General features: G+C 36.5%; 2 long non-coding RNA genes across 6 annotated transcripts in view; one reads left to right on the top strand and one right to left on the bottom strand.

Annotated features, from left to right (window-relative positions):
• LOC136851951 (uncharacterized) overlaps nucleotides 1–18026 on the top strand; it is an 86052-nt gene extending 68026 nt beyond the window's left edge. For 2 of the 4 annotated variants that reach the window (XR_010857016.1, XR_010857017.1), the window contains 2 exons: nucleotides 11505–11728; nucleotides 14610–18026. This is a non-coding gene — a long non-coding RNA (uncharacterized lncRNA). Of the gene's footprint in view, nucleotides 1–7151; nucleotides 7911–7932; nucleotides 8355–11504; nucleotides 11729–14609 lie in introns of those variants that run through there. The other 2 variants (XR_010857015.1, XR_010857018.1) reach the window with 2 other exon arrangements.
• LOC136851950 (uncharacterized) overlaps nucleotides 12709–25000 on the bottom strand; it is a 29876-nt gene continuing 17584 nt past the window's right edge. The window contains exons 1-4 of one of the 2 annotated variants that reach the window (XR_010857013.1): nucleotides 20771–20923; nucleotides 18943–19184; nucleotides 14146–14328; nucleotides 12709–13504 (exon numbers count right to left, since the gene is read on the bottom strand). This is a non-coding gene — a long non-coding RNA (uncharacterized lncRNA). Of the gene's footprint in view, nucleotides 13505–14145; nucleotides 14329–18942; nucleotides 19185–20770; nucleotides 20924–25000 lie in introns of those variants that run through there. The other variant, XR_010857014.1, reaches the window with a different exon arrangement.

Here is a 25000-nt window from a genome sequence, read left to right as displayed (position 1 = left end):
CTCACGCATGTATACATACATACATACGTACACACACTCCTCTGTGTGTGTGTGTCTCTCTCACACACACACACACCCACACTCTCTCTCTCTCTCTCTCTCTCTCTCTCTCTCTCTCTCTCTCTCTCTCTCTCACACACACACACACACACACACGCGCGCGCGCGCGCGCTCGCTCTCTCTCTCACGCGCACACACACTCCCTGTCTCTCTTACACACGCTCTCACTCTCTCTCTCTCGCGCTCTCTCTTTCACACACATACACGCTCTCTCTCTCTCTCTCTCTCTCTCTCTCTCTCTCTCTCTCTCTCTCTAGCAAAGACTGCAGTGACGAGTTTTAGAGCAGAGGTAAGGAAGGCCCAAGTAATACCACATTCCCAGTCTCCCCAACCCACCCCAACCCCCGCCCCCTCTGTTTTTCAAACTAGTTGACGTGTGCTGTGCTTATGAGGTTAGATATTGATTGTTATTTATATTTAGTAAAACATCATCTAGTATCACGTATGGAAGGACAATGGAAGGTTTCTTGCAGACAGCTGGAGTGAAAGGTTTACATTTTATCTATGAAATGTAATTTTGCTTGATATAAAAAGATAATTAAAGTCAATAAACTAGAAGTTTTCTTTCAGACAAGTAAAACAAGTGGTTGACACTGCATCTGTAAACTGATCTACTTGAATTTGGCCAGAGTTCGAAAATAAAGCGGGGAGAATAAAATATGTTATTTAATAGGTTACTGAAGCTCTCGAAACGACTTTTTTTGTTTTACCAGATTTTTTTTTTTTTTGACTAATGTGGATTTATGCATATGGAAATATATATATATATATATATATATATATATATATATATATATTATAATTATATGTATGTATATATATATATTATATATATATATATATATATATATATATATATATATATATATATATATATATATATATATATATATATATATATATAATGTAGGTAGATAGATAGATAGATAGATAGCTAGCTTCTCTTATGTCACACACAGATTCAAAATTTTTTCTATGATATCTAGCCTAAGTTTTTTTTTTTAGGGAGTAATGGGTTAATGAGTAACTTGGTTTATCTGGCGTCACGAATTCCTGGGTCATTAAGACCAAGAATCGGGTGTCACGCTTGCAAGAGTCTTAGAACCGGGTGTTCAAGTGGGTGCAAACACACACACACACACACACACACACACACAAACTAGTATCAAAGTTCACTTGTGCCATCAAAGGTTTTCCAAGTTTAGAAGTCTTTCTGGGTCAGAGTTCAAATATCATTCGTTCCTCACCCTCGCCCTTGTGACCTACGATCTCTCACTGACCTAAGGTCATGCATACTCTTCCCTGACCTCGCCTCGTCATAAGAAGTCCCCAGATTTCACTTTCCTCGATCATGTCCAAACCCCCACCGCCCCCTTTCTCTCTCTCTCTCTCTCTCCTCTCTCTCTCTCTCTCTCTCTCTCTCTCTCTCTCTCTCTCTCTCTCTCTCTGTATTTCGGCCTCTTCCATCTGTTTACTCATCTCAAGAAATATTTCCAGTATCTAGTTTGTAGGAGAAGTGATCGAGTCCTTAGAAGAAAAGTGATCCTTCTAGTGGAGATTGAGAAATCCTCTTCAGTGATTCTCCTGTGAATCTTTTAACGGTGTCCTATTTCTGTCCTAATTTCATCTTTTTTTGGGACATTCTGAGACTCAGATCTTGTCTAGAATCGTTTTCCAGAGCAAACTATTATTTGAAAATTTTCGTTTGATTTCGTATTCTTATATAGTAAGTGGGCATTGACTTTTTCCTCTGGAAATTGGTGTGGCAGATATTCCTCCTTCGTTCAAAAGTTTGAATCTCATGGCAGAAAAACGTTAGCACGCAGTGTTTGTAAGAGGAATTTGCTTTTTTGTCAGTTTTAAGTTTTAGTTATTTTACTGTTTTTGTTTTGAGTTCTTCATTCGAATACTGTCATTTATTTTACTTATTGTAATCTTTTACTTCGTGTCGTTACATATTTTGAAATGTTCGTCCATTGTGGTTGTTTTAATAGATTTTTTGCTTCGTAGTTGAATAAAGAATAATAGTGTTTCTTTATTTATGACATCTTATGGCTATCTTGTTCCTCTAAGCTTTGTCTATGTAGTGTGGAATTTAAATAATATATATTATAATCTGAAATAAGATAAATTGTATTGTTACGAGAGGTACGTTAAAAAAAAAAAATATATATATATATATATATATATATATATATATATATATATATATATATATGTATAGTGTATATGTATGTATATATATTGTATATAATATATATATGTTTGTATATATATACATTATATATATACATATATATATATACATATATATATAATATATATATATATATATATATACATATACATATGCATATACATATACATACATATTCCTGTCATTGAGAAACAGGGCCAGTGATCAAATGTCAAGCTCATCCGAGTAGTTAATAAGAGAACATTGAAGATCATTCTATATTAAGACGAAATGTCTGCATGATCTGAAAGGGCAAGTGAACACTTGTTCTTTCCAGTACAACCCGGATATAAAGTTATGAAATGGTAGCATACTCAGCCGTCGCTGTTAAATGAGTGTTATAGATCAATTTGGTGTGATGAAAAACATCTGCCAGTAATATTGTCAGAACAGCGTAAGAATATCAGTCGCCTTTCGAAGATCCTGCTAGCAATTGCAAACATTGATAAGACAATGAACACAAACTTTCTGACCAAAGTTGTGAACAACTGCGCAAAGTGAAAAAACAACATACATTATTATTATTATTATTATTATTATTATTATTATTATTATTATTATTATTATTATTAGAAGATGAACCCTATTCATATGGAACAAGCCCACCAAAGGGGCCACTGACTTGAAATTCAATCTTCCAAAGATATTTTGGTGTTCAGTTGAAAGAAGTATATAATAAAAGGCAATAGGAAGTAGAATGAAAAGAATGAAACGTGAATGTAGAATCGTGGATATCAGAATGATAATACTAGGTGCAATGAGGTACCAATTATTAATTAAATAACCCTTCCAAGTCCTGCTTCTGCTCAGGATTTATCTGAGACAGAATGAGAAGTCATAGAGATTCTGCAGGGAAAGTCTAGTACTTGCTTTAACAACAGATCCCAATCACTGTGACTGTGTATGAATTAACCCCAGAATCGAATCATTATTGCCAGGGGACTATGATTTTTTATTTTTTGTATACATCATATGCTTCTGTTGTTGCATACATAAAACTTTGAAATAGTTGTTGGGAAATGATAAATCCGCGCAAGAGGACTCAAAATCTGTCAGTGACTTTAGAATTATTATTATTGTGATTATTATTATTATTATTATTATTATTATTATTATTATTATTATTATTATTATTATTATTAGTAGTAGTAGTAGTAGTAGTAGTCAGAAGATGAACTCTATTCAAATGGAACAAGTTTACTACACGGGCCACTGACTTGAAATTCAACCTTCCAAAGAATATTATGGCGTTCATTTGAAAGAGTCAACAGAGGGTAATAGGAAATACAGAAAGAAGAGATCAGTTACTAAAAAAAAATAAAATATTTATATTAAGACTTTGTTATTTTATCATTTCACTATTTCCACATGCATCTCAGTCACTCACTCAGCACAAAGAGCAATGAATCCCTCCACTGCAACAAACTTCACACTTGTCCTCCCAATACCTCTAGTTAACAGTTGAGTTGTTATTTTGCTCAGACGCTTACAGTAGACCTTACCCGGAGGAACAGTTTCAGAAGCAGTTTTGTGGAAAAATCTTTTAAGAGTGTAGTCTCCCTCCGTTGCCTGGGTACTGACACCTCTCGCTAAATCAGTGGTTCGTATTTTTCGTGTCCGTACCCCTTTATACCTCAGAAAGAAGTACAATACAAACATATGAAAAGGATCAGTGATACAAACCTCTATCATGTCTCGTACACCTTCAAGATGGTGGCCTTCCTTCGTTGTGTGGCCTTTGACTCCCCACTCCACATTAGATTCCACTTCTCGGCGTGTGTAAACTTTTCTCTTTGGGTTGTAGGATATCTGCTATCTCCTGACTGGATCCAGTAGCGCTGTACTATTCCGTAAGTGTTCATTCACACCCGAGTCTTCTGCCCTAAAATGGAAAACTGCAGTATCTGCAAAATTTTCGAAATTGAGACGTTCCACCTATGGGGCTCGTGAAACACTAATACACAAGTTACTGCAGTTTCAGAGTGGTTCTTCAATGTTTCCACGAGTATTTAGGGGGTCGCTTTTGTAGTATCTGCAAAATCAGCAGTAAGGCAGGGGAGTATATATCTGCCATTTTTCTCAGTTGTGTATTTTTGCAGATACTGCAGTCTTCCATTTCAGGGCAGTCTTCAGGTTCACAGTCAAACAGTGCAGTTCAAATGCCATTTTCCTCTCAGTTTTTTCATAAACGATATGGTCAACTCAAAGCCTTTGAAATAGTTTTTTTTTATATATATAATGGTGACCTTAATATCTAATTGTAACTTTAAGTTCAATGAAGACAATCCAACAACTCCTATACTTTTAAATATCAAGGAGTGTCAGAATTTCTCCAGTGTCTTGGTTTGAAACCTGGTATTTGGTCAGATTCAATTTTCATATTTAGTATTCGATTTTGAGTTTAATGAAAAGAAAACTACTGTGCCGGCTTTGTCCGCCCTCAGATCTTAAAAACTGGTGAGGCTAGAGGGCTGCAAATTGGTATGTTGATCATCCACCCTCCAATCATCAAACATACCAAATTGCAGCCCTCTAGCCTTGGTAATTTTTATTTTATTTAAGTTTAAAGTTAGCCATAATCGTCCTTCTGGTAACGATACAGGATAGGCCACTACTGGACCGTGGTTAAAGTTTCATGGGCCGGGGCTCATGCAGCATTATACCGAGACCACCGAAAGATAGATCTATTTTCGGTGGCCTTGATTATAAGCTCTAGCGGCTGTACAGAAAACTCGATTGCGCCGAAGACACTTCGGCGCATTTTATACTTGTTGCAACTTGTGACGTCATCACACGTGTCGCTATTAGAGGCCACGTTCCAGTGAAAGTGTTAATTCATACGAAAGTTATTTGATTGATTTCCTGTGTTTTAGGTTTATTTAATCAACAATTTTCAAGGTCATCCAATAATTTATTGCATATTTTTTCTGTATTTAAACCTCACTTTTGATTTTTCCACAGAGAAATCTTATTATTTGATGAATTTCCTTCTTTAGGTTATTTAATCTACATTTTTCAAAGTCCTCTTATAACTTCTTGTATATTTGTCTATATTTAAATTTTACTTTTGATTTTTACACAGAGAAATTATTATTTGGTTGATCTCCTGTTTTAGGTTATTTAAACTCCTTTTTTTTTAAATCTATTGTAATTTATTGCATATTTTGATATATTTAAATCTCACTTATAATTTTTCTAAAGAGAAATCTTATTTATCAAGTTTTCTAAATTTAATGAATCTTGAGATAAAACGGTGAAAGTAGTAAATTCTCCAGTAGAATATTTCAGACAAAGTATTTGAGAGATAATTTATAACAAAGAGAACATAAAAGTTTTAGGTGGGTCATTTAAAACACTGTAATTATAATATCACATATTGATGACTGAAGTACAAAAGAGTGGTACAGAATCTGCAACGCTGTAACCTCTGAAATGAGAGCTAAGCTTTAATGTAGTCGTGTAGTGGACATTATAGAGCTTGAAGAGAGAGAGAGAGAGAGAGAGAGAGAGAGAGAGAGAGAGAGAGAGAGAGAGAAGCAAAGCTTCAGTCAGCATTCCACTCATGTGGAAAATCTCGCGCTCGAAGCGATACATAGAGTTTACATGCATGATGCTGTCTCATGTAGGTGTGGGGGTGGGGGGGTTGGTGGGGTGGGGGTTAGTGCGAGTTCGGAGAACGCAGAACAATTGTTCTTTTCAGCGCTAAGTGGATAGAAACACACCGGGTTCTTGTTATTATGCCTCTCATTGTTATTTAAAACACGCGGACAGACGCGACGGACAAAATGAAATCGCCGATACACAATAGTTCGCCGAAACAATTTAATTTCCCACGTACGCGGAAGCTCGCTCGCTCGATCCCTCGTAGACGGGCGTTTCTCCTGAATTTGGAAATAACAAAGAATGCAGAGGCGCGCGCGCGCGTGCCCGCGGGGGTTGCGTCTCGTTAGAAGATCACGGAAGTATCGTAAATAATAATTGCTTTTGACGGGTGCTGTTTTTTTTTTTTTTTTTTTTCACGGGTTCAAAAGGTTTTCTTCCGAACTGCTTAACCTTCCTTGCCCGTCTACCTGCCTGCCTAAATTACCTGTGTGCTTGCTTGCTTTTGCACCTGTTGATCTACTAATTACCTATCTGCTTGCCCACTTACCTGTCTGCTTGCTTGCTTTTGCACCTGTTGATCTCCCTAAATAACTACCTGTCTGCCTACACATTTACCTGTTTGCTTGCTTGCTTTTGCACCTAGTGATCTACTAATTACCTATCTGCTTGCCCACTTACCTGTCTGCTTGCTTGCTTTTGCACCTGTTGATCTACCTATTTAACAATCTATATATTTACCTGCCTGCTTGCTTGCTTGCTTTGGCACCTGTTGATCTACATGACTGCCTGTCTGTCTACATAACTGTCTGCTTGCTTGCTTTGGCACCTGTTGATCTACATGACTGCCTGTCTGTCTACATATCTGTCTGCTTGCTTGCTTGCTTGCTTGTGCACCTGTTGACCAACTAATTAACTATGTGCTTGCCCTTACCTGTCTGCACCTGTCTGCTTGCTTGCTTTTGCACCTGTTGACCTCGTGGGCTGTTGTCAGGAATCCCAAAACTTCTCAGAACCGGAATTAGTGATGTGGAGGACGAGAGTGGCCTACAAAAGTCGTCGCAAAAAAAGTACAAATCTGTTTTATTCTTTTTAGTTGTTTTTTGCCTCGAAGCGACGATGCAAAGGAATGTTTAGTATTTTCTGTTGATCAAATATACAGGTGGCAGAATTGTGAACGCCAGGGTACGCAAAGTGATTGGAATATAGCTGTGCTTGTAAGATACATGCAAGCGTTAATGTATACCGGGATACGAATGTATAGGTATGTATACTATATATGCTTGTGTATGCTGAGAGTCTAGGTACATTATACAGACATGCAGACATATATAAGTAAATCATATATATTATATATATGTATATATATACATATATACACATAAATTATATATATACGCACATACACATATTTATACACATACAAATACATATGGATATACTTAAAAGTGACTGTTTGTATATTTGTTTGGATTCTACAGAAATCTGAACTGCTTGACAGACCCAAACAAAATTTTGCACACGGCCTCTGTCACCCCAGAAAGGCTTATAACTCAAAATCAAACCCCTACCCCACGATAGACGTACAAACAGAAAAAACGAAGGAAATTTTCCTTTTCAGTTCACCTTTTCTTCAGTACCCTTATGGGAGTCACCAGTATCCTGGGTGGAAAGCTCCAGTTTTTCTTCCAGGACTTATGATCAGTTCCAACATCAAAGCCTTGAGAAAATAAATTTAGAAAATTCCTTATTCAACGATATTAGACGTCAATAATTATGTAAAGAATTATTACTAGTTATAAGTTATTATTATCAGCTGATTAATGATATCAGGGAATGTTATAAAGGTGATGTAAGCATTCGGTTTTGCTAAATAAATCATTAAAAGTATTACTGGAACACCTGCAACAAACCTTCAGACTGAACTGAACTCCTCCTCCAAACCCTGTAATTATATCCGCTGAAATTATTAACATCAGCATCAGGATAACTTCGGGAAGCTCCTAAAATAAAGGTAAGATAAAGTACCTGTGCATGCGACGTCTATGTATGCAATTTCAGTATTTATTCTCATGATTTTACTCGAAATAGGAAAGTTTAGGTAAAAGCTTAGGACTCAGGCCAGCACCCTAGCTTAAGGGTAAGCTCAAATTCGGCAGTTTTCTTAGGTAATTTGCTTAGGTAAATATAAAATTTTCATATTCAGTTGCGAAGAATTGCATGCAATACAAATCTTGTTTAAAGTGAAATGTGAAAGCACTTGGTTATTTTCATGGTTTTACACGAAACAAGAGTTAAGAGCCTAGGTAGGACGATGGGCCACCACCCTAACTAAGGGTAAGTTCAAAGGCAGCCGGCAACATTTATATTTGCGATTTTAATAATTTTTTTTTTTTTTACCTTTAAAACTAGAGTTTAGGTGGGCTGTCATGAACCTTAGGCTACCACCCTAGTTTAGGTAAGTATGAAGGTGGTTATGTTAAATGTAATTTTCGTATTCGATTGCACAGAATTGCATGCAATATCTGTATTTGAAGGTGTCAAATCTTAGGTAAAGTTAATTGTTAAGGAATTGTCTGTTGTTAAAATTCCTAGGCATCGCATTTAAATTCACACATCTCAATTATTTCGGTAATTCTAAGCCGGCTGTCCGCGGTGAGCTAGACTATGGCAATTGGCGTTTTTCTATGTTATTTTACTTGCTTTACAAGAATTTAAAATAATATTTTGTCGCCCGGTTGTAACTAAACTGTGATAGACCCTTGAAGACTACACGACTTGAATTACCTAACGCAGGGTAGGTCTAAGCCGGCATTCCGCGGCAAGCCCGCCCCCCCACCTCCATAGCTAATACGGCAAAATTGTAACCAGTAAACACCTCTAGGGTACGTTATGTTGGTATTTTTAGGGGTGTTTACTGATTACAATTTTGCCGTATTAGCTATGGAGGGGTGGGGGGCTTGCCGCGGAATGCTGGCTTAGACCTACCCTGCGTTAGGCAATTCAAGTCGCGTAGTCTTCAAAGGTCAATGACAGCTTAGTTACAGCCGGACGACAAAATATTACTTTTAATTCTTGTAAAGCAAGTAAAATAACATAGAAAAACGTCAATTGCCATAGTCTAGCTCACCGCGGACAGCCGGCTTAGAATTACCCTTTTGTTTAGGTTTAGGGGGGACTTCAGGGCATCTCATCACTTAATTTTGGCCATTTTCTTAAGCCCCTTGCATATTCAATTGCATAAGATTGCATACAATGTTTATATACGCAATTTCTTGAGTTATTTTCATGGTTTTACAAGAAATAGACGAGCTTAGGTAAGAGCCTATAGCCCAAGGCCAGAACCCTAGCTTAGGGGTTAGGTCAAATGTGGCTATTTTCTTAAGCCTCTTGCATATTCATTTGCATAAGATTGCATTCAAAGTCTATATACCGAATTTCAGTAGTTATTTTCAGGGTTTTACAAGAAGTAGAAGAGTTTTGGTAAGAGACTAGGACCTTTGGCCAGCACCCAAGCACAGTCATTTTCTTAGGCCACTTGCATATTCAGTTGCATAGGGTTCCATGCAACATCTGTATATGCAGTTTCAGTAGTTTTTGTCATGGTTTTATAAGAAATGGAAGGGTTTAGGTAAGAGACTAGGTCCTAGTCTCTTACCTAGTCACTAGGATCTTTGGCCAGCCTTTAGGTTAGGGGTTAGTTCAGATGCGGATATTTTCATAGGCCCATAGCATATTCAATTGCATAGGACAGCACGCAATGTCTACATATCTAATTTCAGTAGTTATTTTCATGGTTTTACAAGAAATAGAAGAGTTGAGGTATGAGCCTACAACCCTAGGCCAGCACTCTAGCTTAGGGGTTAGTTCAAATGTGGCTTTTCTCTTAGGACACTTGCATATTCAGTTGCATAGCGCTGCATGCAGCATCTATATACCCAGTTTCAGTAGTTATTTTCATGGTTTTATAAGAAATAGAGTTTAGGTAAGAGCCTAGGACCTTTGGCCACCACCCTAGCTTAGGGGTTAGTTCAGTTGCTGCCATTTTCTTAGTCCACTTGCATATTCAATTGCATAGGGCTGCATGCAACATCTTAATATGCAATTTTAGTAGTTATTTTCATGGCTTTACAAGAAACAAGAGTTTAGGTAAGAGACTAGGACCTTTGGTCAGCACCCTAGCTTATGGGTTAGTTGAAATGTGGCCATTTTCTTAGGCCACTTGCATATTCAGTTGCCCAGGTTGCATGCAGCATCTATACTTGCAGTTTCAGTAGTTATTTTCATGGCAATAAACAGAAGAGTTTAGGTAAGAGCATATGACCTTAGGCCAGAACCACAGCTTAGGGCAATAGGAGCTAGTTCAAATGCGGCTATTTTCTAAAGTCACATGCATATTCAGTTGGATAGGATTGCATGCAATGTCTATACATGCAATTTCAGTAGTTATTTTCATGGTTTTGCAAGAAATAGAAGAGTTTAGGGAAGAGTCTACGACCCTAGGCACCACCCCAGCCTAGGGGTTAGTTCAAATGCAGCCATTTTCTTAGCCCACTTGCACATTGTTGCATAGAGCTGCATGCAACATCTGTATATGCATTTTCTGTAGTTATTTTCATGGTTTTACAAAAAATAGTAGAGCTTAGTTAAGAGCCTACAACCCTAGGCCAGAACTCTAGCTTAGGGGTTAGTTCAAATGTGGCTATTTTCTTAGGCCACTTGCATATTCAGTTGCATAAGATTGCATGCAAAGTCAATATATATGCAATTTCAATAGTTATTTTCATGGTTTTACAAGAAACAGAAGAGTTTAGGTAAGAGCCTACGACCCTAGGCCAGAACCCTAGCTTAGGTGAAATGAGGCTGTTTTCTTAAGCCACTTGCATTTTCAGTTGCATAAGTTTGCATGCAAAGTCTATATATGTAATTTCAGTAGTTATTTTCATGATTTTACAAGAAATAGAAGAGTCGAGGTATGAGCCTACGACCCTAGGCCACCACCCTAGATTAGGGGTTAGTTCAAATGCGGCCATTTTCTTAGGCCACTTGCATATTCAGTTGCATAGGGTTGCATGCAACATCATTATACGCAATTTCAGTGGTTATTTTCATGGTTTTACAAGAAACAAGAGTTTAGGTAAGAGCCTATGACCCTAGGCCAGCACTCTAACTTAGGGGTTAGGGTACATGTGGCTATTTTCTTATGCCCCTTACGTATTCAATTGCGTTGCATGCAATGTCTATATATGCAGTTTCAGTAGTTAATTTCATGGTTTTGCAAGAAATAGAAGAGTTTAGATAAGAGCCTATGACCCTAGGCCAGCACCCTATCTTAGGGGTTAGTTCAAATGTGGCTTTTTTCTTAGGCTACTTGCATATTGAGTTGCATAGGGTTGCGTGCAACATCAATATACGCAATTTCAGTAGTTATTTTCATGGTTTTACAAGAAATAGAAGAATGTGTGTGTGTGTCTGTGTGCACACACACTTGTTTGTAAATAGAGGACATCCAATATCACTCTCCATATAGGAAGAGCAGATAGTACACCTGTCTTGAAAGTTTGAGGTTTGCAAATTCCTTACTGCCATACGCTTTTCCCCCTGACAGGAGAGTCTTTAGAGTCTAGAGGGTAATAAACTTCGGTTGATCATGGTGCCTGTCGAATGTTGTAAGGACCTGATGAAGAACGTCATCAGAGATCGAGTACAATGATAAGGATGTCCACTTCACCATGAGAATGGTCAAGTCAGTACAATAATGACACAAATGGCGGCTGTGGTTTACATATGAATATATTTAAATAGACATCGACCACTATCAAGAAAGTCAAGGTACGTCGTTCTTTGCAATTTTGAAACTTTGTAGAATTAGGACTAAGGCTATTGAGTTCAGGCTCCAAAAAATTCTCTCTCTCTCTCTCTCTCTCTCTCTCTCTCTCTCTCTCTCTCTCTCTCTCTCTCTCTCTCTCTCTCTCTCTCCACCCCTGTCACCAGTTTCCAAATCCAGCAGGACTGATACATATAACCAATGATCTTTGAGTGCCTTGTGCTGAATTTAATTCAAGCCTTGATAACGACGTGAATCTGTCTGTCAGCGTTCTGAATCAATATTACACCCCGCCTTATTGAGTTTGCCGTCTCGACAGAGTATAGATTTCATTTTGCAGAAGTGCGATAGATTCACCATAACAAAAACTTATCTGTGATTCTTGGATAATATCTGCAACGAACGATTTCAGCTTTTGTAAATCATCAAATTTTTTTACATGAGGGATTCTCGTTCAATACAAACAGTGTAGCTTGATTTGCTCCTTGGCTATTTTATAATTCAAAGAAATATCACTGATATGAAGACAGTTCCATAAACTAATACTAATTATAACTGTTTCCTATCCTGCCACTGATGTTGGCCATAATAAAAAGGTCTGAAAAACCTGCCATTCAAAAATCTAATTTATCTCTGCTTTGGAGTGTAATTTCCTACTAACCTTTCTTTTTTTCCTTTATAAAACTTTATAGTGAAAGAATAAACGCTGAATTTAAACAAATGGTTATGATATTATAGGTCACTATATAATTAGTCATTTTCATAAGATAGCAATTAAGAAGCTTTGAAGCAGCTCTCTCTCTCTCTCTGTACACGCATACACATACACACACACATATACATACTGTATGTGTGTGGGTGTATTTTATATATATATAATTTCTATTGAGACTACTGAAGGGAACTGAGTTGATCCAGAATAAATTTATACAGTATATATGATGATAAAATCTCCTGAGGATGTATAACAAAATAGTTACAGCTCAGATTTTCATTAAAATTTATTACCAAAAAGAGAAAACATCAGCGAAGTGTTGGTTGGTTGCCATGGAAACTGGTGTTTACGTTTACTTACTCCCTGAACAAGGAGTCTGGAGCAAACACAAAATACAAAGAAAAACATTTACTTGTGGTCATCTTAAAACCACTTAATAGCAGCAGAAATGTATATTTCAGTATTTATAAGTAATGTGATGAATTTATAAGTAATATGATGAATAGTAAGGGTAAAAGCTTTCTGAACAATAGACAAAGGGAATATAAAGATCTCATTCAGACAAGATTGGCAATACTGAATGCTCTCCTTATTCAAAGAAGTTATAAAAGTATGAACTAGTTATTCTTGAGATTAAGGAAATAGTAAATAAAACTGTAACAGTGAGCACCATTTATTAAAAATATATTTTGCTGCAATATATGAAGATAAGCATCAAGAAATCTCAGCATCTTTTCAATAATTCCCTATCAAAATTTACCTGCTGGTAACCAATGGCAATTATGTAAAATGCAGTGAGCTGTAAACATCAACGGCACCAACCAGTGTCGAGAGCGATGACATCATCAACAGCCAATCACAGTCGAGAATCATTCCGGCCAACAACGCCGTTACTTTAGCGCAACACCCAGTTTTATGTATTGCTGTCTGTTAAAGATTGAAACGACCGAATTTCGTCGTTTTGGAAAATCTTCAAACAGCATCTCATAAAACCGGGGGATCCGCTTGTGTTGTTTGGTTGCCATGGAAACCAGTGTTTACATCGAGTCATGGCTTCAACAATGAGCTGGAGTAAAGACAAAAACAAAAGTCCATTATTCATAGTTATTTAAAGACCTCTTAAAGTAAAGAGCACTTGAATTTTTTGAAGAAAACAGGAACTTTTTGGTGAAAATAGGAACTTTGGTGAAAATAAGAACTTTTTGGTATAAAATAGGAACTTCTTTTGGTAAAATAGGAACTTTTTTGGTGACAGCAATCAACGTTCAAATATGGCCATTTTCCATGAGTAGTGATCAATTGCTGGCCAAAAGATTGCATTTTTAACAATTTGAAGGAAAGTCCGTTTGATCCCCTACAGTATGGCTGGATTGCAATCAAGTGTCAACATATGGCCATTTTTCCATGCATAGTGATCAAGTTGTATATCCAGTAATAAGAACAATAATCCGTGTAAATCAACGAGAAAATAAAAACATACGGATCTTATCCAGGAATGATAGGCTACAATGTCCTCATTCAAGTTTTTTGTAAAAAGGTGAACTGGTTACTCTGGAGATTAAATAAATATGAAAAGGAATGTGTACTATGGAAATACTGAGCATACAATATACAATGCATAAAATCTTATAATATTACAGTTACATGATCATAATAAACTCTAAGGAATTTCAATATCTTTTTAAAAAATCATTTAAATTTACACACCAGTGACAAACGGCAAAAAAGCCACAGTAGTAATGTAGTAACAACAAAGTCCACCATTGAGCACAGAGATCAGTGACATCATTATCGGCCAATCACAGTCAAGAATATTTCCCGAGAAGGAAGAGTTACCTCTGTTGATCCTCGAGTCTTAAAGATCGCTGTGTGAGACCTCTTACTGCAGATCTGAAGATTGATTTCTTATAAATTAGCTTAGTTGCTGCTTGGACAATGTTGAGCATTTCTCAGAATTCAAGATGGCTGCCACCACCATATTGAAAACCTACCAATTTTTTTAACTTTTGATGCTGATGACATAGAGTGACATCTAATACCACTTTTTAGGGGTTTTAAAAGGTGGAGAATTCATTTTTGTAGTTTTTACATTAAAATGTATAGATATAAGATTTTATAATGTGAAATTTTTTTAAAATCATGTGGTTAACCACAATTTTCCCTTATTCCAGATTGTGTGTATGCATGATTAGAATACTAGTCTTCGTTCCATGGTGTCCAACATCTTCACAGTCATAATGGCTACTGGAAAGGGGGAATGTCTCTTCAGTCCTTGTATTGCCAAGGGAGACTTACAGACATTCAAGAATGTGGCTGTCCAGAAGATCATCACTACAAGCAAGATAAAGGGATGGGTGTTTTTCAACTCTATCAAGAAGTGACGTTTTAGCTCACAAATCAAGTTATTGTAGCCATACATCAAAGAGTAGAAACAATGAATAGAAAAAGTTTAAGTGCTCATGGGATGACATTGGTGTTTCCAAGAGGTGGTTAAAATCAGTGTAGTGGCTTTGATTTCAAGAGCAACTCTGTTGTGCGGAAAAGTGTGTAAACCAAAAGACAGTAAGAACCCACAAAGGTGGTTGCAGATCAGAAAATGTACAAATGTAGAAAGGGGTAGCAATATCACCTTCAAACAGAAGCTAGAGCAACTTTGTGATGAGAGACAAGATCATTAGGCTATTGGGGTGATGGTTAGACTTGGTGCTGTTATTGATGTGCATGCTGTTGATGCATGGTCCCATGTTACAATCGGTTTCATGCTATTCCTTTGACCCACTCTACCCTGAAGACACCTGAGGAGGCGGTACTGAGATCTGTCCCTTCCACTGTAGCTGAGAACGTGACAGAAACATGGACAACTTCAGAACTATATTCTATGTATCTTGCTGCCCCAGGCACTGTATCAAGAAGACAGGTCATATCCACCGTAACAAACTACTTTGGTGAAAAGTTGCTGGTACTCCACATTGAAGGCTGTGAAAGTATAGTTGGAGATAAAGACAACTTAGCGACAGTTTTTGAAAATTGTCAAAGATCAGTACAAACCAAGATGACTAAGACAATATTGAGAAGCTGGTGAGGAAGATCAAGAAAGAAGTTATGGCAAAACATAGGTCCCAAGACTACAATCTCAATGATTTTGCTCATCACAAGGTCATTGAAAGCACCAGTGACACTCTCCCGAAACTGGTTTCTAGCCTTGTGTCAGGGGGCACAATCACTGACCTTGGATCAGTGCATTCAACAGAGTCTTTGTGATGGCTACAGAAATCAGACCACTCTTGACTAGCTGTAAAACTTCACTACATGTATGGCAGCTCAGAGCCCATTAAGCTACTAAGTGAGCATGTTAGTACAAGCACTTACAATGAAATGTAACGCTTCCGCAAGTCAGTGGCTAAGTTTGTCTGCCAATTAATCAGAATACCACAGGAAACTTAACTGAGCACAGAGATTGGGCCCATATTCAGCTGGGCTGACAACTATGACTTGTACATTGCAAGCCCCAGCGGAGTGAAGAGCACCCATGCCACGGTCATGCAGTTCACTCAACATCTGGCTGGTATCATTGACATTGGAAACATTGGTGATGCAACTGGAGATTCTTTGACTTGAGAAACATGAGGTGTCCTCTCTACAACTCTGTCACCATGGAGCTAAAGCACTACACCGGGCCTTCTCAGCCAAACCCATCTCACTTACCAGTGAAGCCTCTGCCTGTTGAAGAGTTGAAGCTTAAGTCTGATGCATTCAGGTTTAGTCAGCAACGAGATGCAGCATGGCTTTCACAAATACATATATGAGAATGACAAACCAATTGAGTGGGTAGGCTTTAATGCTTAGCAAGACCAACTGGGGGAACATCCTATTAAGAAAGCCAAGACACTGTTGGTTTTTGACCAATGATTGACTCACTGCCAGCTCATTCTGACACCATTATAACTACATTTGTGTATCTTGAAAGGGCTCTCGGGACTTTTGGGATGCAATACATTCATCTCACTGTCGACTTCCAACTGTATGAAACCGGATGCCTAGTTCAACGGAATGATCCTCACTGCTGGACCAACCTCACACCTTGGTATGATGCACACACTTATGAGTTTTCTGGATGCATAGGAATATTGATGAAGGTCTGGTGTAGAAGTTCTCATTGAGTTCAACGTTAGGTGGAATAACTAGCATCTTGAATAGGAAAGCAGTGCAATTTGGAGATAGCTGATATTTTCCACTTTGAACTGGGTCCAGTTCCTCCTGCCCTTACTGATGAGTATGGCTGCTTGAGGAAGGGCAACAAGGCTGCACTTCTTAAAGGCCTCGTTATCTGGCAAAACTCCATCTGCTGCAGACGTGGTGTTAGTTGATGCCAGTCAGTTACTGTACCACATAGTCTGGCCAGTTTCTGGAACCACAAAAGACCTAGCTGCAAGCATCAGTACTCGATTGGCCCACCACCCTTCTGCCTCCAAGAAAATTCTCTTGACTGCTATGACCAAGAAACTCCAAGTGCTGGAGACCACGATTGGGCAAGAAGAGGAAGAGCAAGGGAATATCGACTGACCCCAATACAACCCTTCCATGCTGAGAAGCTGTTCTTCATAATGATAAGAATCTACTTAACAATATCCTTTGTGGGTACCACTTTCAATACCACATCCAACTGGTCAATAAACTGGACTGTACAGTCGCCCTCTGCAGCTACATGATGAAATCCGTGGTGGATGGCCCCCAAACCATCCACATCCTAAGTTATGATACTGACGTCTTTGTTCTGCTGGTGTATTGGATATCAAGGATGCAGATCAATGCCAAGATTCAAATGGAAAAGTGGAATGGTGATATCTTGGATGTCAACAAAACTGTCAAGCATTTGGGACCAAAAGTGCAGCCAGCTTCTCGGTGCCCATGGCTGTGATACAGTGTCATACCCCTTTGGAAAAGGAAAACAGTCAGTGCTCAAACTCTTTTAACTTGAAAATGACATACCAGGTCTTGATAAGGTACTTGGAGAACCTGGAGCAACCCGGCCTCAGCATAAGGCAACAGTGGATACCTTTTATTTACTACTCTATAGACAGAAAGAGTTGTATGACAATGAATGATGCATGAGCTCACTTGTACCCTGGCCATAAGAACCCTCCACCACTGAAAAGATTACCACCAACTGATGCCAACCTGCAGCAGCATGTGCTCAGAGCTTACCTTCAAATGCTACATTGGAAAGCAGCAGTCAACAGGACCCACCCACTGAAGCTCAAGATATTGCCAATTTTGGCTGGAACAATGAAGGCCCCATCATTACACAGACTGTCTCACCAGCCCAAGTTGCTCCTCAAGAGCTCCTGGATGTAGTGAGTTGCAACTGTACTGCAAATGGAAAGGCATGCAGTAGTGGGTGTTGCAGCTTTTAGTAATTTTACCAGCAAGCTTGTAGTAATTTTACCAGCAAGCTTATAGTAGAGGAAGATGAAGAGGGCCAAGATAATGGTGATGTAGATGAGTATAATATAAATTAAGTTTGTGTACCAGATATTTTTTATAACTGTCTTTTGAATAATGATACAATAAACATCCTTATCATTACATTTAACTTCTTTATTTGATCCTATATTTGGCCCTATAGAGATTAACAAACTGCAAAAATTAATTTTCCACCATTTAAAACCCTTGGAAAATGGTATTACATGACTACTTTTGTAGGAATGGGAATATATAACCACTTTTGTAACAGAAAATGGTATTACAAGACTACTTTTATAGGAATGGTATTACATAACCACTTTTCGTAGCAAACTTCAAGTTTTTCAGTGTGGCGATGGTGGCCATCTTGAATTTTGAGAAATGCTCAACGTTGTCCAAATAGCAACTAAGCTAATTTGGCTTTCCTGTGTATATAAAACATTTCCATGCAAATGTTTGAGCAGTCAACATTGCAGGGCCACCATTTTGGCACCTAGACTACGTTGCCACTATATATTTCATATCCTGTTGCTTGAAAAAAATTTCAAAATTATTTTGGACCTGATTTCTACAGAAATGCAAGAAATACGCTAAAAAAGATGCAAGGTATAATAACTGAAACGTGAAAAAACTGCATTTCTCAGATTTACTGACATGACTTCCACTCGATAGCGGAAAGTCAGACTGTAATGCAATTTGAAAGTACTCGTCCAGAAAATTATAAATTTTATTAGTAGACGACGGTGGAGACCCTGGTTCAAAGTGAGGCAGCTTCACAGGAAAAGTTTGTTTATGAACTTGGGAAAATGAGTCTAAAAGTAACTCCAAGTAATCAAACAGACTGCCCACAGTCTTCCTCAATCTAAATTAACATTCAATAATCCATCCACATGTTGACACAGACCCCCATAAACAGATATTTTAAACTTCCTCTTTCTATAAAGATCCCTTTTTCCATTCCCTGCAGCTTGTCTACACTGTCACCAACTAAGGCCAATGATCAGGGTAGAAGACTATCCCACACTCCATCCACTAACTCACCTTCTCCTATGCTGAGCTGCTTCCAGTACCACACACCGAATACAGATTCAGATGAATGCTGGAAGATTGACAGAGAGGGGTACAAGCTATGCTCTCTTGAGAAGGTAACTGGTATCGTATCAGAAGGTAACTGGTTTCAGGGGGTAACTTGTATCAGAAGGTAGCCGGTTTCAGTCGCATCAAGGACGGATGTGACGTATTGGTACGTGAGCAGACACCCATCTCGGATGGTACTAATAATCCTGAAAAAATAAAATGAATGGAATTTAAGAAAGGAAATTTGTGATGAATGATGAAATAAATGTAATTATCAACTCGAGAGGAGTGGTAGGATCTTTCCTTTGTGAAAGGGCTCTTGGAGAGACGCACAAACGCATACACAACCACACATATACACTCCTTATTGCCCCTTATCTCTCTGTCTCTCTTGACACATGTATATATATATCTATATAAATATATATATATATATATATATATATATATAATATATATATATATATATATATATATATATATATATATATATATATATATATATATATATATATATATATATAATTATAATCACTCCTATCTTGACACCGGCTTGTGGGTGGATATGTAATCTTTAACGATTGTGTACGTTCGTCAGCCCTGTTCCTATAATACATATATTTGTGACTTCTACAGTAATGCTCTGTATCAGTCCTTCGTCAATGGCTTGAAAATAAAGTCGAAACCGGTAGGACCTACACCCCGTCTCTTATTTTTCACCTGTGGTAATGTGTGATTATATATATATATATATATATATATATATATATATATATATATGTATATATATATATATATATATATATATATATATATATATATATATATATATATATATATATATATATATATATATATATATATATATTATTCATGTATAAACGTAAGCAAATAGAAATAATCCAGTTTAAAAATTAATTATTATTATTATTATTATTATTATTATTATTATTATTATTATTATTATTATTACCTATACGAGAGGTAATAATTCGATGTTCATATCATAACTGAAATCTGAAACTAAACAAATAATGACGTGTAGCGTATGCAATACATTGTCCTTGCATACAGTTGAATCTGCACGCAAGAAAAATTCACGCAGACTTCTCCGTCGTGTCGAAAAACTGCGGTTACTCCTGCGTTCTCCCAATCCTTATCACCTTACCTGTCACTTCCCCCTCTTATCTTATCTCCCTTCCCTTTCCTTTGTTTCATTTCGTCCACTTCTCAGCTCATTCGTGGGGAAACTAACCGGCGGTAACTGGAAATATCTCGATACGATAAGAATGGATTTTTTCGTTTTAATATTGGAATGTTTCAGTAGTGCTAAGTCCTTCGTTCTAAGGGCAATATATTACGTGTTTTTTTCAATAAAGACTATACATTCTTTATTATTTGAAATTGCTTTATTCGTACTAAAAATAAGTGTTTTAAACAAAAATCTATTGGTTTTTTCTTCCAGTCCTGCATTTTATGGTGAAAATGCATATTTTTTTTTCAATAAAAACAATTGATTTGTCATTATTGATTTATTTTGTACTGAAAATAAAATTGTTTTAAATAAAGGCTACCGACTTTTTCTTTATTGCTTGACGGTTTATTATTGTTGCAATGCACATTATTAACTTTACAGTTACATACAAGATATATTTGGCCATGCATACCCTATGGCAAATTATTATTATTATTATTATTATTATTGTGTAACAATACTTCAATAGCACTTCTCCACAAAATGAAAAATTATACTAATGAATAATTACATTGTACACAAAAACGTAATACTTACATTAACATTTGTACATTCACTTCTCTAAGCCAAAATCTACATAACCAAATGGATTCACTTGCCCATACCACACACACACACACACACACACACAAAAGTTCTGAAGACTGAATAGCTGTCTTCCATCGTGTGTGGACTTACTGGTACTAGTTGCCATATTACGCCCAAATATAATATGCTTTCGTCATTTGTTAGCTACGGAAATTTGCCCTGTGGATGGGTAATACCACCATAACGCAATATGCACCAGTAACAGCTTTTTTCATATATATTTTGTGTTGCTGCTCATTTGTATAATTTTACCATTATTATCATCATTATTCAGGAGATGAACCCTATTGATATGGAACAGGCCTACAGGGGCATTCGCTTGAAATTCAAGCTTCCAAAGAACACGTTCTTTATTATTATTATTATTATTGGGGCATTGGCTTGAAATTCAAGCTTCCAGAGAACATGTTCATTATTATTATTATTATTATTATTATTATTATTATTATTATTATTATTCGGGAGACGAACCCTATTCATACGGAACAAGCTCACCACAGGGGCCATTGACTTGAAATTCAAGCTTCCAAGGAATATGGTCATCATTTCATAGAAGTAACAGAAGATAATCGGAAATACAATTATTAGAAAACAAAAATAAGTTTACAAATAGATAAAAATGTTAATAAATATTAAGAGTACAAGAAGAAAATGAGGTAGTAATGCATTGCATCTTCGCTTGAACTTCTGAAGTTCCAATTGCACGATACCCTCTGGGAGGCTGTTCCACAGTCCAGCGGTGTGAGGAATAAAGGACCTCTGGAACTTTGGAGAAGTGAGACAGTGAGGAACATTTACCGCATATTGGTGCTGTTGTTAAGCAAATCTGGTCGCTCTCGACAGGAAAGAGGATCAGGGATAATGCATTTATCGTATATTTATCAGTCGACTTATCTTTATTTATTTATCACTTATATTTTATTCTCTGTTATTCGCTTTCTTTTTCATTTTTGTTCTATTTGTCGCTTACTTGTTATTCTGTCTTATTCACCTTTGGTCTTAAATTTTGTTCACTCTTGGGATTTCTGTTCAATGAAAGGCTACTTGTTCAGTATGAATGTCTGCATTGATAATAATAATAATAATAATGAATTTAAAACGTTTTAATTAGCCATAAACCACAAAATTTCCATCACGTGTTCGTCACATTCTTCGACAAATTCTCGGGATGGCGCGAACGATCTCTAGAGACCGGAAATGGCGTCACTGAGTTGTGCAATGTCCCAGCGTCGAGTTTATTGTTACACTGGAACACGTTGTACTAAAAGTACTAATATCATTGAGAGCGTACATTTTGTACCTTTGTTCTTCGTGGGAAATTAAGTATCGCTTATTCGAGGTTTTGTTCACATAATTTATCAGTCCAGCTGACTGGCTTAATATTTTGGGTTAAATCTGTTTACAAGAACAGAATAGAATATATAATTAAGGCCAAGCGCTGGGACGTATGAGGTCATTCAGCGCTGAAAGGAAAATTGAGAGTAAAAGGTTACAAAGGTGTAACAGGAGGAAAACCTCGCAGTTGCACTATGTAACAATTGTTAACAGAGGGTGGAAAGTAAGATGCATGAGAGAATATGGAAGGAGGTACAGTAAAAGGAATGAAAGGGTTTGCAGCTTGACTATGTTAAATGTTAACATTCACTGTATTCTTTCTTCGCTGGATGTCTAAATAGATTCTTTCTACCTCGTGTTTTCCGATTTTGTAGACTTCTATTGTTTATGCTAGTTTTTTGTTTGGGGAAAAATGGGAAAGAGAGAGAGAGAGAGAGAATATTTCATTGTTGGAATAATAGCAATGTCAGACTTCAGATTCGACCTCGTTCGTAATAAAGTGATAAAGTAAAATGTCTCGCATTTTTGGAAATATAATCTAAAGAAATTTATAAAAAAAAAATCATATAATGAACAAGAAATGTTTTGTACTATGTATAAAGTCCTTACTTATAAAATAAACTAAAATAAGCAAGAACACCACGCAAAGAATTTCACCAGAATTTCGACGCGACCTCAGCCACAGAATTATTTTCGCAAACGATTTAATGTATGTGTATTTTATAACGGGCGTTGCTTTGTTGTGAGCACCGCCCGCACCTATACTTGAACAATCTTCAGCTTGACTTTTAATACTCATTACGCAGAGTTTATGCCCGGTGTTAAATCCCGATCGCCGTGTTAAAAGTATAATACGCCCCGTCCTCCGGCTGAATAATTTAACGGTTATTTCGATAAGGAAAAATGCAGCGGAGTCATTTCAGCATTTGGGTACTGCCATAAACATTTTGGAAAGCAAGATTACAGAACAGTGAACAATACTGAGGCATTATGATTCACTATTGCTTTCGAAAGCACAGGTACCGTCTTTTATTTTTTTTCATGATATTTTCTGAATTAGAATTACTTTTTTTTTTTTTAATCGGCGAACGCTGAGGGATTTTAAGTGAGGAAAATGATCGCTTGCCCAAAGTTCGGATTTATTCATTATGTATAATCCCTTCGAAATGTATCATTGAAGAACTCTCTCTCTCTCTCTCTCTCTCTCTCTCTCTCTCTCTCTCTCTCTCTCATCTTTTTTTTTTTACCTTGCTTTCGATGCATGTGGCACAGATTTTGGAGCTATTGGGGGTGGAAATGGGTTACAATGGGGGCAGCGAGTAGGCAGGTATTATGTTGCTTGGCGCACTGTCGACTGCAAAATATATATATATATATATATATATATATATATATATATATATATATATATATATATAAAATCATATCCCTACAGAAATCTCGTTTCCTGTGGACAGCATGTCAACAGCATGTGTGTGGGTGTGTGTGTGTATGTATGTATGTATATGTGTGTGTAAGAAGAGAAACGCCAATCTCCATCTGAAATTTTGATAAACTCTGTTTTGAAATTCCAAAAAACCTCATTTCAAAGTCGGAAAATTAAATATAAATGCAACGAAACATACAAAACCTTACTATATTCTAACCTCAGACTGGTTATTTATTCATGGATCGTATGAAACAGAATGGTATTCTATATAACTTTACTCAGACCACCCAACTATTCACAGGCAAAAATAGAAAGCCTATTGCAACAAACTTCTAAATAAAGGAATTCACGGAAAATCAAAGAACAAGATATGTTATTGGAACAGTCTAGTTCTCTATGACACAATAAACTTCTCTAAACAGTCTTGCGCGCAAATAATGTGGAATACAATGAGGATGTTGCGAGAATAAGGATTATAATAAAGATTACATTTATAGAAAGAACGCTTCTATTTCTAGAAAGACTAAGGATTATATTTATAGAATGAATTACGATTATACTTTTAGAAAGAATAGGGATTATGTTTAGGTAAACAAAAAGGATTATATTTATAGAGAGAATAAAGATTATATTTATAGAAAGAATAGGGATTATGTTTAGATGAACAATATGGATTATATAAACAGAAAGAATAAGGATTATATTTGTAGAGAGAATAAGGATTATATATATATATACAGCAAGAATAAGGATTATATTTATAGAAAGAATAAGGATTGTATTTACATAAAGAATAAGAATTGTATTTATAGAAAGAATAAGGATCATAATTATAGAGAGAATATGGATTATTATTACATAGAGAGAATAAGGAGAATATTTACAGAGAATAAGGATTATATTTATAGAAAGAATGAGGATTACGTTTACGGAAAGAATAAGGATTATATTTATACAGAGAATAAAGAATATATTTATAGAAAGAATAAGGATTGTATTTAGAGAGAGAATAAGGATTATCATTACAGAGAATAAGGATCACATTTATGGAGAGATAAAATAATATTTATAGATAGAATGAGGATTATAGTTATAGAGAACAAGGATGATATCTATAGAAAGAATGAGGATTATAGGTAGAGGGAAGAAGGATGATATTTATAGAAAGAATAAGAATTATATTTATAGGAAGAATAAGGATTATATTTATAGAGAGAATAAGGATTATATCTACAGAGAGAATAAGGAATATAATTCCAGAGAGAATTAGGATTATATCTACAGAGAGAATAAAGTCTATATTTATTATCACAGGTCTGTACACAATGACATTCTTGAGAGCAACATCTCTTCAATTATTTTGAAACAGGAGAGTTTCGTCATTCATTCTTCACTTCAGAATCGAAGGCTTTAGA

Source organism: Macrobrachium rosenbergii, chromosome 24 (genome assembly GCF_040412425.1).
Source record: "Macrobrachium rosenbergii isolate ZJJX-2024 chromosome 24, ASM4041242v1, whole genome shotgun sequence".
NCBI lineage: Eukaryota > Metazoa > Arthropoda > Malacostraca > Decapoda > Palaemonidae > Macrobrachium > Macrobrachium rosenbergii.
The sequence above is the reverse complement of the archived record's forward strand: the minus strand, read 5'-3'. Positions and strand labels throughout refer to the sequence as shown.